Below are 8,393 nucleotides of genomic sequence, written 5' to 3'. Positions count from 1 at the left end.
AGGGATTGATTCAGTGGCTAGCTTTCAATGCCACTATAAAATATAATCAAATCCTGATGTGTTGGATTTTTGGTTGAATTACAGTTTTGACTAGTGCATTTTGTGGAGAGCACTTTTCAAGACACAATTTCACAAGATTGAGCCTGATACCATTGAAGCAGTTATTCATTCATTTCCAAAAGCATTTACTTTAACTGTAAAGGTTAGTATGAGCAAGAGAAGAAGGTCCATTCCCATGTATGTCTGTATGCTTCCAATTAATTTTTATGATTTCTTATTGCTATTGACTATTTCTTATTGCTATTGACTATTTCTTATTGCTATTGACTGCTGCAATTTCTGATTGCTACCTTTACTGTTAGCCTGTTCTGAATTCAAACAATTTATTTCTTCTAAAAATAGTTTTGTCATGAAATAATATTCAAAATACCTATTTTCATGGTGTAGTGAAAATTACTGTAAATATCGAGATAATACTGTAGATATTGAGGTAAGGATATATTCAAATCGAAGTAAGTATATAATGCATTTTGAGCTATTGCAATAATAGTGCATTTACTGGTTATTTACGTGTTCTCAAAAGATCAAACTCCAAACATGAGCAGTTCTTACTGAAAACTCTCAAGTGCATATGTAGTACTGATTGAATTACCGTGCTAACCCAGGTCTCTGAGTAGTATTGATTTTGAGTTGAAAAAATCCATTGATTTGCCGATAATATTTTTAAATGCCAGCCATTGTATCATATATGCACAACTGGAGGTTCAAAGGTGACCTGGTGGATACCTCAGGGATGATTGCCACTTGGGGAGGAAGTTGTGATCCTTTGTGTTACTTTCTAGGGCACAAAACATGAACCTCTGTTCTTTCAATAACAAAGTAAGCCATCAAAATTTAAATATTTGTTAAAAACTTGAATATTTTTCATCCAATGAATTAAACTTTACTTATATTTTCATCAAGTTTTGGTTTAAACTAATATTATTTCTGCACATGCCAAAGAACAAACATTGAATGAATATATGGCATGCATAAGGGATGCCACTATTAGTAAGTCATTTTCAGAAAAAGATTGAAAACTATATCATACATATATGATAGTAATCATTTTTAAATAGACAGATAATTATTGTCATTAACATATATATAAAGGCAATTCAGATTAGTCATCTGATAGATTAGATACAATGCAAAAAAATGAAGTAGTTGCATTTAGTTTTTCATTGCACACTGACTAAAAAATACAGTGGACTCCACAAAAAGATTGTCACTGTCCCAAGTCATCCTATTTTGGATGACCCTATAACAGTAGTCAAGTTGGGGGAGCGGGGGTCGTGTAATTACCAGGTACATGAAATTACTCAGTGGAAAAATTAAGGGAGTCTGAAATATCTGAAAAAATTAAAATTTAACCTGGAATTCAAAAACCTGAATCATATCTTTTTGTTAAATAATATTGTTAAACTCCAAAGGATTTATATTACTATACGAATACAGCAATTGTATAATTAAATCCATTTGCTCAATTACGAGAAACTGCGGAAGATACCACTACAATAACTTTTTATAATAATAATAATTTTATGTGTCCAGAGACTGCATCATACAAAAAAATTGTACACATAGTATAGGACACGTCAATATATACAATAATACACAATGTAAATACATATGCCTATTCTAAGTTTCATGTTCCATGAAATTCCTAATAGAATAGAACAAATTCCTTTGAAGAAAAGCTCTCAATTTCCTTTTAAATTGATATATGTTTGTGCTGGATTTCAGGTCCTCATTTAGCTTATTAAACATAAGGAGACCCATAGATTTAGGGCCTAGTGCGGTGGTTCTAGTTCTTACGTAAGTTCGGTGCAGATCATTTTTAGACCTGGTCCCATAGTGGTGAATACCACAATTTGTGTCATACATTGAAAGGTTTACAAAGGTGTACACCAGTAATACATAGATATAAATACATGGCAAAGGTAGAATGTTCAATTTATGGAATAATGGACGACAAGGAGCACTATGCTCTGCTTTGACAATTAGCCGTACGGCTCGCTTTTGAATTTTAACTATTGTGTCTGCAAGCGGAGAAGAACCCCAGAAAAGGATACTATATACTATACAGGAGTAGATATTTGCATAATATATTGACATGAGGACATCCATTGTTACGGTAAACCTGATGCTTCTAATAAGGAAGCAAATGGTATTCAGTTTTTTGCCCAGGTGACATATATGCTCTCACCAGGACAACTGCCCGTCTAGAACTATTCCTAGGAATTTTGCATGGGGCGCTTGGGGAATTAGTTTTCCTTTAACGGAGTTATCCGCAATATGCACATTGCAATGAAACAATTGTTGCATTGCTATTTGCTCAGTAATTGAATGAATTTTTAATTTTGAATACCCAAGAATGCATGTTGCTTTTCTACATTTATGATGCATATAGGTAATTGAGATTTTTTATTAAAAAAAGATTATGTATGCAATTATATGTGATATTCATAGTCTAAGAAGAATGCATGGCATTATGATATATTTTGTAGGCCTGTTTCATTAAGGCTAACTTAAATAAGGTAAGTTGGCAATTTTAAAATTCTTGGGCACACAAGTACACAAGTGTCATCAGTAGTGTTATTTCTGAATCAATTCTCCATTTTCCCCTGATATAAATAGGCAAGGAACTCCTCTGGTGGCCACAAAGTTAATGTTTTGAACTTGATATTGATTGCTTCTTTTTCAATTTGGTGGATAGAAGGATTATATGAGCTAATCTTGAAAAATCATTGAGGTGCATAATAAAAACCATATTAATGGAACTGAACTGAAACATTCATTATGATTCGTGAAGGAAAGCACCAGATCTTAATTCATTATGATGTGAAGAATCAACCCCAGCCATGCTCTCAAAATCTTATTTTTACTCTTTTTTTATTAATTGAAACATTCATTGTTTATCTGCAAGAAAAAGGTTATTATTCTTTCCTTTTAACTCTCTAAATAAATATATACTGCACAAGATCATGGAAATTTCCAACTCCAAAAATGGTCATGTGGTGGTATCTTTGCTCGAAGTATCCTCTGCTAAGACAGGTTTAGACTAGTATTGAGTAACAAGGGCATTCACACCTCCTGGGAAGCTTGCTTTAATGCAGTGATTCACCTGTCTTGGAATGCTTACCTCAGAAGTATTTCAAAATATGGGTTGACATGCGGAGAAAGGGGCACCATGAAAGTGGCAACTCCGCTCCCTGGGCTGTCTCTCTTCACTCGTTTGTTCCTTGCTTATTTCCTGCGACAGATAAACATTGATATAAAATAACATCATAATCAGACATCATGGGAAAAGCTCAATATGTAATCTAAATATCAAGATACTATAAACAAAATATATATTTTCCTCTGACCTTCAAGGAACAAAAAGATGTTATTTTGCAATATCGGTAGGATTTTCTGTAAGTAATACAATGTTTTACAATACTGTTTCCTTGCATTTTCCATTTCTATGTAGGTATTTCCAAATTTGGTGGATTTTGAATGAGTGGTTGAAATTTTACTGAGGCCTAAACTTGTACCACATCTAGGAGAGGTAGAAAATGGGCACTATCTATTCACACCATAAATAATAATAATAATAATAATAATACTTTATTCATTTTAAAAATGGTACAACCATATTAAATGTCGTCAATCATAATATTACTTAATATATAAACATAAGTTCTTAAATGTGATGAAGATTGTCACAAAAGAATTCATCCAATGAGTAAAGTGGGTGAGCAAGTAACCAGGTATATACCCTATTCTTGAAACTCTGGATACCATCTGATTTCAACTGAGTAGGCAGATAGTTATACAGTCGTATGTTCATATTGTGAAATGTGTTGTAAGTTGATGACAATCTACAATAAGTAGTATTTAGATTCGATTTACCTCTTGTGGAATAGTTATGGAGGTTGGATCTTAATTGGTAAGTTTCTAGATTAACTTTCACCTGAATCAGAGCCTTAAAGATATACAAACAAAATACAGTCATGATTCTATACCTAATAAAAAAAGGTTTGCAGGAATCACATGGTGGTATATTAGCAAGAGAGCGAATAGCTCTCTTTTGCAGTAGCAAAATTTGTTTAACATGAGGGGAATGACCCCATAACTCAACACCATAATTCAAATGACATTGAAAGAAGGCATGGTAAAGTGTTAAACGATACTCATTTGAAATGATAAAGTTGAGCTTTCTTAACATATAAACAGCTTTACTAAGTTTATTACAGGTCTGACTGATGTGAGTCTCCCAATTAAGTTTTGTATCAATATAAATTCCTAGTATTTTAGCAGTTTCAATATCAGTTGTTTTTGATTTAAGACTGCACACAATATGCTGAGTTTTGTTAGTATTTAATTGTAAATGATTAACATCAAACCATTCCTTAGCCTGTTTTTGGGTAGCGCAAGATCGTAACTTTGCATCTTCTGGATGTTGACACTTTTGCACAAAAGTAGTGTCATCAGCATATAAAACAGATCTAGGTTTCATATTACAGGGCAAATCATTAATCATGATAATGAAAAGTACTGGGCCAAGCACAGAGCCCTGTGGTACACCACATTTTACTTTAAGAGCTGCAGACCGACAGCCATCAAGTTCAACCAATTGATGGCGATCATCCAAATATGACTTCATTAGTTTCAGTGCAACTCCCTTAATACCATAATATTCTAGCTTTGTTAGTAATATTGAATGATTAACACAGTCGAAGGCCTTACTAAGATCACATAGTGTCACTGTACTGCACTGCACTGAACTGAAACTGTGTCAATGTACAAACTAGTGGAATAGTATTAGGATTTTCTTTGTAATCAGCAAAGAGGAATAGAAAAAAAGGTAAATGTTGTGATTGTTATTTTAAACTTGGTCCAGGCATTATCTTTTTAGATAAGATCAAACACAAGTGCACATACAAATATATCTGATGTAATTTCCTTTCCAAGTGGTAAACGGTTTTTTTGTGATATTATTTTCATTGCATCTTGAACATTTGTCTTTATGCAAAATCTTGGTGATGGTGGTTGTTGAAAAGGTTAATGTGCATGCACAAGTTGCATGTGAAGAATTACCAATTGTCCACCCTGTAACTTTCCTCTATCAATTCAAACAAATTCTTCTTCTGGACTCCTATGCAAAAGAGTATGAGTGTAAGGAAAGTAGGCACTTTGTATTACAAATGTAAATTCAGATGAAAAAGAAACACTTTGTTCCAATCCACCAATTTATAATAAATGAAAAAGAAACACTTTGTTCCAATCCACCAATTTATTACAGGTACGACTAGTTTCGACGCTACGGCGTCATCCTCAGGTACAAAGTTTAAAGTCACAATCATTGTATATATACTCTCTTCTGGAAAGGGTGGGGGAGTTGTGGGAAGAGGGGGCGGGGAGGGGAGTACGGGGGTAGGTACGAAAGTATGTGGGAGAGGGTAGGAAACACCAGGAAAAGCGTTAGTGAGTGGGGGGGATTGGAAGGTGGGTTAAGAAAGGGGAAATTAGGGGAAAGGGGAGGGGATTAGTAAGCTAGGGATTTCATTGGTCAGTATAATTTGAGTCAATGGCTAATGGGGATAAAGGTACGGGTTAGGAGTCAATGGGAGTTGGGGGGAAGGGGTTATTGGTTCTGTTTTTCTGTTATTGCTAGGGAGGCTTCCAGGAGAGGTGATACGTTTTCAAACAGAATGTCATTGAGTAAAGGATGTTTCTTCATTGTTCTCCGGATCTCCAACTCTTCCTTCTTGTCCATCCTCCTCCCCACCAAATATTTTTTAGTGTCTTTTGATGTGGTGAACCTCTTTACCAACATCCCGGGGATGGAAGCAGTCAATGTGGCAAAGAAAGTTTTATCAAATACAGTGACGGACACAAACGTCGTCAGTGACCTAGTGACCCTTGCCAAAGTGTGTGTGGAGCAAAACTATTTTAAATTTAATGGTGATTATTTTAGACAAACGGAAGGTTTAGCCATGGGGTCACCTTTGTCACCGCTCCTAGCCGACCTTTTCATGGACGAGTTCGAACAAAAATTGTTTATGAATAGTTCAGTTAACACAAAAAACATTTACTTCTGGGTCCGCTACGTGGATGACATCTTTGCAATATGGACTGGCACTGTAAGACAACTGCACAGTTTTTTGTCGGTTTTAAATTCTCAGTGTAATAATATTAAGTTTACGTGTGAAAAAGAAAATGAAGGAAAACTAAGTTTTCTTGACGTTACAGTGACTAAAAGGGAAAAAGGATTCGATTTTCAATTATATCGCAAAACCACCACTACAGACCATGTAATTCCTGCTGACTCCCGCCATCATATATCCCAAAAGTTATCCACATTTCACTTCCTACTGAATAGACTACTTAATATTCCCCTCTCGATAGGAAAATTTAACGAGGAATTGATGAAAATCAAATCTATAGCAACTACAAATGGCTACAGTGAAAAAATGGTGGACAAAATGCTCCGCAAGAAACGCTCCATAAGAGCCCAACAGCTACTTTACAATTCAGGGGTAACTATTAAGGAAAAACTTAAGTGGGTAAAATTGCCCTATTATGGTGTCCCGTCCGAAAAAATTAGCAAATTATTCCCGAAAGACAAATTTAGAATTGCTTTCTATAACAAACAAAATCTTAAAATTTTCATAAACAAAACTAAAGAAAAAGTTGAGCCACTGGAAAACAGTGGGATATATGAAATGGTTTGCGGGGATTGCAGTGCGAGGTACATCGGGCAGAGTGGTCGAGCGGTGCGGACAAGAGCGGAGGAACACAAGAGGTGCTACAAGAAGTGTAACCTAGCCCAATCCCACTTTGCCAAACACCTGTGGGAGGAAAATCACACCAGCGATTTCATCCCCAAAATACTACATCGGGAAGAAAAAGGGAGGAGGATGGACAAGAAGGAAGAGTTGGAGATCCGGAGAACAATGAAGAAACATCCTTTACTCAATGACATTCTGTTTGAAAACGTATCACCTCTCCTGGAAGCCTCCCTAGCAATAACAGAAAAACAGAACCAATAACCCCTTCCCCCCAACTCCCATTGACTCCTAACCCGTACCTTTATCCCCATTAGCCATTGACTCAAATTATACTGACCAATGAAATCCCTAGCTTACTAATCCCCTCCCCTTTCCCCTAATTTCCCCTTTCTTAACCCACCTTCCAATCCCCCCCACTCACTAACGCTTTTCCTGGTGTTTCCTACCCTCTCCCACATACTTTCGTACCTACCCCCGTACTCCCCTCCCCGCCCCCTCTTCCCACAACTCCCCCACCCTTTCCAGAAGAGAGTATATATACAATGATTGTGACTTTAAACTTTGTACCTGAGGATGACGCCGTAGCGTCGAAACTAGTCGTACCTGTAATAAATTGGTGGATTGGAACAAAGTGTTTCTTTTTCATTTATTATAAATTGGTGGATTGGAACAAAGTGTTTCTTTTTCATTTATTAAAATGAACTTCCACAAAGTTGAGGCTAAAACTATTGAAGTAAATTCAGATCTTTTTTAAGGCTCTGGCACCAACTTAGTGAAGTTTTTACTCAGCATAGTTGAAATTAATATGTTTTGACTTGAGTTAAGTGGAAATCTCAAACTCCATAAAATGAATTTCATTTGATTATAATCAATATTAAATATTTGGTAAATCCTTAAGTTGATTTCATAAAATTACTTTTATTCCTATGAAAACTCATCCAAAAATGTTGTTTATTTCTCAAAGCAGAGGTTAATCATCACTGAAGCTGACAGAGCTACATTTCTTTAAATGGGCTAAAGCTGCCTATTTTGAAGTTGAAGTCTTGTTCTCTCACTCTTTTGGCATCACATTGGTCATCATCATGGGTTATCAATCCTAGGGTTGGATTTTTGTGGCTCTCCAAACTTCTGTTGGCTGCCAATCTCTTACTTTTCTTACACTATCCTTGCACATACATTTACATTATGTGGTTCTCATAGTTGCTTGGTCTGTAATATCTGTAATTCTTCCTCTTCCATGGGAAATATATATTTGTCATTGATTTTCATACTTATTAAGAAGTCTTGCCTCAGGAAATGTGATTGGTGCACTTATCGTGCTCTTCTTCTAATAAGTGCCCTCCATAAGTTTCTCTCTTCAGTTACTCATGGAAATATTTCCTCATTTGTAACCATGTCTATCCATTTTATTTTAATAACTCTTTAGTAACTTCAATAACCCAAAACTTTCTTTTCTATGCAGGTCCCGTCGTTCAATTCTCACACCTATAGATAAGTGAACTCAATAAAAACACTGATTGAATTGCTTACTTATGTCTATGCTGGTACTATTTGCCATTCTTCACTTCAAGTAGA

This window comes from Hetaerina americana, unplaced genomic scaffold (genome assembly GCF_022747635.1).
Source record: "Hetaerina americana unplaced genomic scaffold, ioHetAmer1.1.p SCAF_9, whole genome shotgun sequence".
NCBI lineage: Eukaryota > Metazoa > Arthropoda > Insecta > Odonata > Calopterygidae > Hetaerina > Hetaerina americana.
Note: the sequence above shows the minus strand (reverse complement) of the source record.